The 11,341-nt window shown below is 29.1% G+C and overlaps 1 long non-coding RNA gene across 3 annotated transcripts; it reads right to left on the bottom strand.

The window, feature by feature from the left end:
- Nucleotides 1-2,693: 2,693 nt before the first annotated feature.
- LOC111276665 (uncharacterized) lies at nt 2,694-10,996 on the bottom strand. Of its 3 annotated transcripts, XR_002688530.2 has the most exons (4): nt 10,568-10,996; nt 10,354-10,457; nt 9,410-10,224; nt 2,694-8,218 (listed from the first exon to the last, which is right to left on the bottom strand). It is a non-coding gene; the product is annotated as an uncharacterized LOC111276665 (long non-coding RNA). The 3 variants fall into 3 exon arrangements; XR_016333729.1 differs by having other exon boundaries at nt 9,410-10,457; XR_016333730.1 differs by having other exon boundaries at nt 2,694-7,194; nt 9,410-10,457.
- Nucleotides 10,997-11,341: the final 345 nt, after the last annotated feature.

Genomic DNA, 11,341 nt, shown 5'->3' with positions numbered 1-11,341 from the left:
ATGGAGGAAAAAACAAGCATATAAAATTACCAAAATTCAAATATTTTTTCACACTTCTGCTTTTATTATTTGGCCAATAAAAAAAAAAAAAGAAAAACTTCCTTTTTTGAAAATTTTGTCTTTTTTAAATTTTTTGTTGTATTTTATTTTGATTGTTGGAAAATACAAAAAAACTCTTTTTTAAAAAAACATTTTTTGAAAATGCAAATCTTAGACAAACAACAGATGAATTTATCAATATTTCAAAAGAAAATTTATTGGAAGGATTATTATTTTTTTTTTCAAAACTTTAGTTTTCTTTGCATTATTCTTACCTCTAAATACAAATTATATTTGAGTATTCTTCACGTGTCTTAATTTATGTAATTTTCACAAAAAAGTCGATATAGCTTTACCTAATATTGCTCTCTCAAGGCTCACTATATGCTAGGTTGAGGTTTATACGTTTAAAGGTTCTTAAATTATTCCTTACATTATCATTTACTATAAAGTAGTAAGGTACCCCAATCCTCACTCACGATATATTACAAACGCAAAAGGTTTAATGAGTGGTAAAGTTTCACTAGCCATTGCGAAAGTATTCACCTCACAAAAGCATAGGCACTTCATCTTTTCTTAAAAGGGTAAAAGTTTGAGTACAGAGCTCATGCATACAATGTAAATGTGATCGTGTGCGAAGGAACATGTCAGCACTTTATAAAATTACAACCCCTATCCTAAAAGCCCCAACATTTATTAAGAACAGTATAAAAAATAATAAAAAAACATAAAATAAATGACAATCAAATTAAGAATGCAATGCAAAACAGTTTTTAAAAAAATCAAAATTAAAAAAAAATTAAAATTAAATATTAATTAAGACCATTAAATCAAAACTTAAGACAGCATAAGATCAATCTTTGCTTGGCTTTCAAAAATGGCCTAAATGGAGTCGTTAAGCTGTCATAACTATCTTGGCAACCACTAGATGAATTTTGAAAATTTTCAAAATATGGGAATCGCCTTCAACATTTTTAAGTTAGATGTGATTAGCCACTTAAAAACTTATCTTCTTAATCAAAATTTAAAATTAATTAAAACTTATTAAAAATATAATTTTCGTTTGGTTTACAAAAACAAATTTGGGTTTAAAAATACGATTATGCATGAGGAAATATTAATACATCCACAATACCCATTTTAAAAATGATATCAATTGATCACATCTTATCCTCAGTATTAATAAAAAAAATGGTTTTAATTTGGAAACTTATTTTTAAGAATAAAATGAAAATTTTTAGTTTTAAAAAACTTTTTGAATTTCCTAATATCTAGATGAAATTTAAAAAAATATTTCTACAATTGGTATTCTCATAATAATCCTCAAATTTTGGTATAATATTTTTTTATAAAAAATAATTATTGAGAAATCTTCCAATATCTAAGTAGGTTCTTAAGAATTATTTTTACTTAGGAGTATTAGCTTTTATTAAAAACAACTTTTGAAAATCACCATTTATTAATTTACATATTGTTTTGACAATGATAAAATACAAGCAATGTAACATAATGCAAATAAATGATGCAAACATAAATTAAAATATGCAAATTACCAATTTAATTCCATTTAACTTTATCTTTTTTTTTTTTTATCTTTTGTTTTAAAAAATATTTAATGATAAAAAAATTTTATTTATTATTATTTGTTATTGTTATTATTATTATTATTCTATGTTGAAAATTTTTCTTTTATTCCTTAATATCTAGATGAAATTTAAGAAAATTAATTTTTCTTTTTAAGAATTCTCATAATTAGTTTTGATAAAAATGAAAATAATGTTCCTTAACAAAATATTATTTGAATTTCTTTCAATATTTAAGCAGGATCTCCAAAATTATTTTTTGAAACATTATTCCAGTTTTCCTACAATTTTTTTAAAATTGATAACTTTCTATTTCACATTTATTATTAATGCATAAAGTGCATATATGACAATATGAACATTAATTAAATAAGGCATGTAATTATATTTCTTTTCTAAATAAATTTATTCAAGATGAAAATGGCATTTTTCATACTAAAACATTCAATTTTTATTTCTTATATATATTTAATTTTCTAATATCTAGATAGAATTAAAAAATTGGTCTTTCATTTGAAATTTACAATTTTAATTTTTTTAAAAAAAGACAATATTTCTTTGCAAAAATAATCATTTCAATTCTCTTTAATATTTAGGTAAGGATTCCAAAATCATATTTTTACTTAGAGATATTATCTTATTTTATTTTTGAAGACCATCTTTTAACAATTATCACAAAATTACAATTCTTTTTTATTTTCTTATAAAAAACTTCAATCAATCCAAAAATAAATTTATTTTCAACATGTTCAACACTAAATAAACATAAAAAAAACTAAAATAATACAAAAAAATAAAAGGAAAAGAGATTATACCAAACTATAATTTTGGGATTGAACCAAAATTGTTGAACTAGACACTCTATGGAAGGGGTCTAGGGTCAAATCTAAAAAGTCCAACACAACAACAATGGACCGGGTCGGGGTAAAGGATGCAGTAGGCTAGTCGGATCACGGGTCAGTGGGTCAAGTTGGTTTGATCCATTTCTCCTTTCTTTTCTTTAAACCATGCCCCAAGTTTGACTTTTCAAACCCCTTTTTTTTATTTTTCTTTCTTTTTTTCTTCTCTTTGTTTTCCCTTTTTTTTTTTTCGTACATCGAACTAGGTTGTCTTTCTCCTATTTTTGGCTATCGATTTCTCCCTCTTTTCTCATTTTTTTCTTTTTTCTTCGTTTTCTTCTTGTTTCCTTTCTTCTCTCTTTCTTTTCCTTCTCTTCTCTTTTCTTTATTCTCTGTCTATCGAACACCAATCCCTCTCTTTTTTTTCTTCCTTCTTTCCTTCTTTTTTTTTCATTCTTCTTTTTTTTCTCTTTTTTTCTTTTTTTTTTCTTTTCTTTCTTCCAGTTTTTTCTTTTAGCCAAATACTACCTCTTCTTTTTTTTTTGGGTTTTTTAAATTTTTTTTTATTGATTAGGCTCCTTATTGAATGATTTCTTTTATTTTGTTAGTTGTAACAAGTTTCAGGTAAGGGGTGGATTTGGTTTATAGAAACGTTAGGATTTTGCAATTGGGTTAGACTCAAGGGCGATTAAGGTCAATTTTTGGTGATGGTGAAGTTGGCTATAGGTGGTGGGTAGTCTCCGCTTATGAGGGAAGGTGGAAATAAAGGCTATTTTAAGGCTTTGCAAAAGTCAATAGGCAGTGGGCAAGGGTGATGGTACATTGGTTTCAATAAGAGGTCAAGGCTACTAGTGGTGATCTAAGTTAGCGAATAGTGGGGCAGTAGGGAGTCTCGAATTGGTGGTGGTGGTACAAGGTGGACCTTGGTGAAGGTTTGGTCAATCAGGGGCTGGGATTTTTTATGTGGGTTTCAACGTTGTAAAGGTAATGAAGGTTGGTGATTTTTGAATGGTTGTTGGCGGCTTTTGGTTCATAAGTTGTAATGGGCACTGTTTCTTGATTTGGCTAGGTGGTTAAGGTGAGGGGTTGTGGTAAAGTTTGTGGGATTTTTCTTTGCCAAATTTTTGTTGTGTAGTAAATCCTGTTTGTGTAAGTTTCTTGGGTTCTTGTAGAACCACAATTCATATAAGACACAAAAATTATATTAGTTTATAGAGTTGTAGTAGCAAATGCAGCATTTGGGATGATATAGCTTGCACATTTTAGGATACTAGGTCTATGAAAGATTGGTGGTAAGGATCGAAGGGTAAATTATAAGGAAAAATTAGAGAGTTGGAGATAAAAATTGTAAAATTCTAGATTTCGAATGAAGAAAAAGTTAGTGGGGAGACTGACAACCAAATTCAACCTTTGAATTTTTTTGGTTTTTATTTTAATTTTTTAAATAATTAAAACCGATCAAAATGAAGCTAGGCTTTATTATTGATTTGGACTTTCATTGGGTTTTTCAAGCCTAAATGACTTAATCTTAATTGACTCAAAATTTAATTAGATTGGGCTTTGAAATAGAATATGGGCTTAGAATTAGACTCACATTGACCCTTAGGCCTTTTAATTGGTTTTGAACCCAAGTGATTGAATTTTGAATTTCAAAATGAAATTAGGTTGGATTTTTTGTTTATGCAAAACGATCCGAAAATGATTAATTCGAATCAAAATCCAAACAAACTCAATTATAACAATTAAGCTGGCTTAAATCGAAACATTTAAATCAAACATAAAAATCAAACAAATTCAAATTGACTAAAAAAAATTAGGTATTTACAATAATTCTTATGTTGTTCGAGAGAATTAAATATAATGAAGACATGTTAATAATAGGTACTTAAGTTAAGATATCTTCATTAATCCTTATAAGACTATTTTATTTTTGTCATTATTATTATTTGATACAGTCTTTATACTTGCAGAAATTACCCAATTAATATGGTTGCATTCTTGATGAAGTTCACTTATATAAGTGAAAATGGTGCCACTTATAGGATCATGTACTTGAATTTGAAACCACTCATGAAAATACATGATACAACCATTGAAATTATGTCAAAGCAAGGTTAAATGATGATTTGCTAGGATTTGAAATTTTGAATGTGATATTAATGTATGACTAGTCACTTAGATTGGTTGGTTTAAATATCTAAGATCTACTATTTAATTTAACTAACTCAACAACATTTTATCACTAAGGTTATGATTTTTGAAATCATGTTATATGATATCTTTACTTATGCATGAGATTTTCAAAAGTGCTGAAATTAGCCTTATTTTTAAAATAGGTGGTGGAAGGTTAAAAAATATTTTCAAAATATGAAAATATGACTAAGAAATTAACTTAATCAAATGGAAACATAGTTAACCTATAAAATGGTTTCAAGTAAAATCTTAAAAGTAAAAGATATGATTCTAAACTTAAAAGAATCATGTATGAAGATTATATAGGAAACCAGTCAACTACCATGCATAGAGTAATCGATTGCCTTAAACTTCCAAGAAGAGAGTCAATTACCAAGGGCATGGAGTAAACTGCTTTGTCAAGTAAAAGCTAAAAATAGATTTTGCATAAATAGTAGTCAATTACCAACCTAAAGCAATTGATTGCTATTTTTGGAAAGAAAGTGGAATTGATTCCACACCCTAGTGGAATCTACTATCATTGGTTGATATTTTTTGGGGATTTGATCTATGCCACAAGCTGCCAACTATTATTGAAGAGGAGTCGACTGCTTTATATGAGGTCAAATGCATAATCTTTTGGAAATTACAAAAAATCAACTGCTCTCTAAATCAATTGGCTGCTCATGTTTTAAATGCATTTTGTATGAAGAAATGACTCAACTACTTTATAGAGAAATTGATTACCTTGCTATGGAAAGCATTTTGGAAATTGAAAATAAAAAGAGGCAGTCAACAATCTTCTTGGAGCAATTAATTGCTTTACATGAAAACTTACAATTTTTAGAAATATAAAAAACGGTTTCTTTTTGTTTGAAAATTTTAATTATTCGAATAAACAAATATGTTTGTAATATTTCAAAAAGACATTTATAATCACTGCATGAAAAACTACCATATATTGGCATTTCAAAACCATTGGTAAAACCCAAAAATCCATCGATGTAACACCATAAACCCTATACTATCAAAATATATATTTTGATGAATTTTTAGCTGTCAATATATCCTTTGTCAATAACCTGTACTAATAGGTTTTAAGGTGTCAAAATAGGTAGTAAAAATATAACAACGATTTGAAACCGTCAATATATGTAATGTCGTTGGTAAAGTATTTGTTGTGTACTCCATCTTAATATCTTTTATCGATGGTTATCTCTCATCAGTACAAACTTGTATGTTTTGATTTGTTCTACCTATAGCAACAAATTATCTAATATTATATTTATTACCAACTATCCATGCTCGTCAGTATAACTTTGTGTGTTTCGCCTATATCGATGATATGTTATGTTTTTTGACCAATGGTCAATGCCCATCAATATAGCTGACGTTATATTTTTTCCTTATATTGACAGTTAATCCGACACTAAATTTTGTTGACAATAAATGTTCATCAATATAGCTTTAAATATTCTATCATTAAAAAGCATCAATATAGATGTTAAGGCATCAGTAAAAACTTCTTTTTGAATTATATTTTCAATTATTAATATTAATGGTAAATTTTTTATAGAAAAATTATTTGATACATTGATAGTGAAATTTTTTAACTTCATAAGCAGGGCTAAGATAATGACATATGTCCCATTTATTTTTTAAAATAATTCTTTTAAAATATATAAAAGACATGTATCACCTTTTTAATCCCATTTGTGAAGTTAAAAAAACTCCACTATCTGTGTATCAAATAATTTCTCTTATTTATAATCCTAATCTGATATGGTTTCAAATAATAAAAAAACAAATACATAATAAATTACAAAATATTTAACAACATTTCAAATGAAAGTACAACTAAATTGTTTTGGAATCCACAAACTAATAATAAATCAAGATCTAAATCCATTGAACTAAGTTTAGATAAAAACAAACAATCATTAAATACAAAGAACTACCTAAAGTAAATAATCCTATCATAGATTTCTATGGAAAAGCATATGCATAAAATAAACAACACAATTAGATAATTAAGTTAAAAACAAAAAATTAAAGTAATTCTTAAAATGATTTGTACAAAACACTAAATAGCAAAACCAAAAGTCACTGTCTACACTACAAATTGAGTGGACATTATCCTAAAAAGGTAATTAGATCATGTTCTAGACATCATTGATTATGCTTTTATAGTGACAAATTAAAGCATGTAAAATTACACAACACAATCAACATAGTGCAAACATTCCTAATACTTAGTAAATTCATGCATAGGAAGAGACTTGCATTCATAAATAAAACCCTTACCATAACATGCATGTGTGCTCCAACATGACCTCCTATTAGGGGTTGTAAGCAACCTATATGTTGAGACATGGTTAGTGACTGGTAAGCATGATTAATTTCAGGTAAGTGTGATGGTGGCCCACATTGATGCTTTTGGGGAAAATGAACTGCATGTTGGTTTGGTGAACTGGTTGATGATGGTTTTGGTGAATAGGATGAAATTGAGATTGATGTGACATTGGTGGTATATGATGCTTGTAAGGAGTCTGCTATTGATTCTGCAATAATAACAGCAGTTTAGCAAAATCAGATACAAATACAACTTGCTGCAAACATACTCTTCAAAATAATTGTCCCCAATATCAGATTGAGTATATTTACAGGAGGTTCAATTCCCTAAAATAGGATTTCAGATTTAACTTGCAATCTAATCCATGGAAAGGTCCAGAATTCACATACAAATTCTTCTCTAAACTATTGTTTAGGATGTCTAAGTTTTCAACATACTACAAACATGTGTTTGAAATAGTGTTATCTCCTAGTCATTCTGATCCTTGAACATTAGGTTCAATACACACTTCTTTTTAGATGCTAGTACTTATAAACTAATTATCATTAATACTAATTGAATGTCTCAGTTCAAAGAAAATAAAAGTCCTAGAACAGAAAGCCTAAATAGAAACTCCAGGAAAGAGCTTATACTCATTTCACAGGGGAGCTCTTACTTCATTGATTGTGTGAAACCCTCAAACATTAGACACTGGAGAAGAACTATCAGTGCCAGAGAATGTCTACAAACATATACAACGTTAAAACAATATATCTCTGCAATCAACTTTAGTTGGTAAGGTTTACAGCAATGGTATGTTTAGTGCTTTATTATATTTCATATACAATCTTTTGAAACAATCCATCATGGGGCAAAAATAGAGAAATTTAACTTACAATAAGAGATGGAAAGAGGGAAAAAAACCTATAACATTACATGTAATCCTCAAATAGATAATGTATCATTAAAGTAAGTACTAGGTGGTTCTAAGTCATACTTCATAAGATGGATCTACACTCATAAATGCTAATGAGTTCTAAGGCACATTGAACATTACATTTACATAAAACATCCAACCTTATACTTCAAAGATTGATAATCAAGTTGGAGAAGAGGGTACAGAGTTTACAGGTAAAGTAGGGATGTTGGATACTGTGTTTGATGGAACACGCCTAAACTTATGCCTCAGAGAATAAAACTTATAGTCTCAAGCAGAGATAGCAAACTCATTCCAACCTGTTAGTCTTTTAAACCTTCAACAAATAGAAACCTAGTCAGAAAGAAGAATGCATATTGAAAAAATGTCTCTCAAAATCCTCAAAATCCAAATTTGGACATACATTCAGAGAAAGCAAATAAGTTGTAAATGCAACAAACAATACAATATTTTTCTAAAGAAAGGTTGTAGGTTGACTATTTTTTTTTTTTACTTATTGAGGCTAATATGTTGACCTGGATACTTCTATCCTAGGAAAATGTCTTGTAACAATATGAACTGCTTTTGCTAGCAAGGCTAGGGAGGTTGTTTATAAAGTATTAAATAGGTCAGCTAGCTAAGAAAATTGCACCTAGCTTAATACATAAATCAAAATTTTCTTGCAAGCACGAGCTTGATTATATGGATAAGCTCACTTGCTATTGTTGATTGTAGAAAAAACAATACAGTATAACTTGAAACTCTTTTCCACTTATTCATTTTATCAAATTTCCTCATGGAAGGGTGGCCAATTTAAAGCTAAAGTAAATGGTCAATATTTGACTTCTTTGAAAGTGGCTGTTCCGATGATTACTATAATTTAAACCTAAATTCATCCAAGTGGCTTTCTTTCCATGGTTCAGGCACTAAGCAATTGCCTATACATTTCAACAACTAAAATGGACTACCTTGAACTGCTTAGCGTTCTCCCATTGGCTGCTTCCATTCATAATACTGAAGGACAATAACACTTAAATCTTTCTTGATCATGTGGAGGAGCAACATTTATAAAAAAGCTATAGAATGTGGAAGGCCTCCTAACAATAAGAAGTCATACAAATCCGTGTGAGCCTAAGCCTACTACTAGCTTCTTGAAAAGCCAGAATATACTCAATGTAGAGTTGTAAGAAACATGCTCCGGTTGTGGTCTTTGCTCGAAGTGCCACCAACAAGGTGTAAAAAGTAGCTAGTTGAATATTTTGTTTGAAGAAGCAAAACTAGTCAAGGGTATTGGCACTGGTTTAATTACTACAACATCAAATATGTGATCAACCCTCTTTAGAAAAGGAAAAAAGCATCTATCCAATATCTTGTGCGGACAAGCATGAGCCATGGGAACCAACACTTAACACAAAAGTATCTATCCAATATATATCAACTATGTAAAGTTGTGCAGCTTCTATGAAACCAAATAATTAAAATTAATAGGAGAAACAAAATATTAACTATTAGTCTATAGGTTATCTACCTTAATTTAATTCCATTGTATCCAAGACATTCACCAAGCCCACCTGCAACAAGAACAAATGCAGCATTTTGGGCTTCTTTGATGCCTGCCTCCTCAAATTTGATGAAATTATCATCACCAAAAGAGATAATTTCTCCAGTTGGAACCTGCAAAAAATTATTTACTGTAAAAAAAGACAGTGAAGATAAGTACACGACACAGGGTAAAGAAAGCTTGATATTAATGCCAATTTACATTAATATGAATTATGTAAATTTAATACAATTGGATATTGATTGCATTATAAGAAATTGTAAAAAAATTAAAAGTTTTCAAAGTGAAAGACTGATTTTGTTACTGAAGGTGTAAAGCCATCATATGAGTTCTTCCCTGGTTTCGAGTCCGCTAAGAGCTCTCTGGTGGTTTTAATATAGGATGCCAAACCCCTTGGATGGATTGAATTTAGCTTAGCCATCTATAATTTTTTTTTTTTTTAAAAAGTCCAATATATAAATAAAACTCTAAGATGTAATACTGAAAATTACTAGTACACAATTCAAACATATTCAAAATAGCATAAGGAAAGAAAAACAAAACGTACTCTTTTTATACCCTTAATTTTTCTTTTAAATCATAAGTTTATTGTATTTCCCCAAAAAAAATAAAAATCCAAATTTGATAATTAAATTTTTTAATAATAATTTCACAGCTTAAAAAACAGAGATAGAAACTTGAACGATAAAGGCTTTCTTTTGGTTGTACTCGACGCCAGGCTTTGCCCAATAATGAAACAAATGGCTCTATCCCATCTCCAACAACATCTTTGCCAATTCAATCTGCCAAAACAACAAAACAGAGCACATAATTCACATATTCGTATATCTATTCGTGTATATATATATATATATATATATATATGACTTTTTTTTTTTTGAAAAAAGGTACGCAATTTGAGAATGCAAGACATGATTCGGTGAAAGGAGGTGGAGATTCTTGAGAAGATTAGGAGGCCAATTTCTGGCGTCGATGTTGAGGTACCACTGAATGGCAATCGCCGAAGTCATTGTCGCTGGAATTGTAATTTTTGAAAAAAACAAAAGAAAACAAAGAAAAGTGTGAAAAAGAATTATTTGCCCTTTATTGAAGCTTAAATCAGGAAAATAAGACTTTCCATCATACTCTTTGGATGAGTAACACTTCATGAGCTATCGTCGATTTTGGTTGGGGCGACATTTGCCTTGGGTGAGGTTTAATAAAAAAGGAAAGTAGGACAACAGCGATAGTTTTTGATCTTCCCTTTCATCATCAACGATAGCTTCTAACGATTAGAGGAGATTTGCTAGAAATGGCACAACAGAGAGAATGATTTGAGAAGGATTGTCGGCAGCTAAAATAAAGAGAAAGTGTTCGGCTAAATGCTAACACATTCTTAAAATGAAAATAAACTGAGGATTATCAATATATAGGTGGAATTTGAAGATGGGGTATGGATGGTATTTGAAGATGCAGTACCAGTGGGAGGTGGAGAGAACCGGGAGGTTGTGAGAACGGAAAAGGGGAAAAGAGAACGGGAGCAGATGGAATTTAAGCCCCAACTTTCTTTTCCCAAACGTGGGCGGGTAATTTTTTTTTTTTCTTTTTTTTAGCTTGTACTTATTATTATAAATAATTATTTGAATATAACTTATTTATATTAACGAATTTTTATATATTATTAAAAAATTTTATCTATATTGATGGATATTCATATACCATTAAAAAAATTTATCTATACCGGTGACTATACAAAATGTTGGTATAAGTAATATATATTTTGACAATATTAAAAATTCATCAATATAAATCTTTTTTACTGATATAATTAGATTGTCAGTGTAACTAAATGTCAGTATATGAAAAATTTTCTTATAACGAATCAAAAGGTATTGATAATTGATCGAAATAACACAATCA

The sequence above is a fragment of the Durio zibethinus genome, chromosome 25 (genome assembly GCF_047325235.1).
Source record: "Durio zibethinus cultivar Kanyao isolate XHJ-2024 chromosome 25, ASM4732523v1, whole genome shotgun sequence".
Taxonomy (NCBI): domain Eukaryota; kingdom Viridiplantae; phylum Streptophyta; class Magnoliopsida; order Malvales; family Malvaceae; genus Durio; species Durio zibethinus.
The sequence above is the reverse complement of the archived record's forward strand: the minus strand, read 5'-3'. Positions and strand labels throughout refer to the sequence as shown.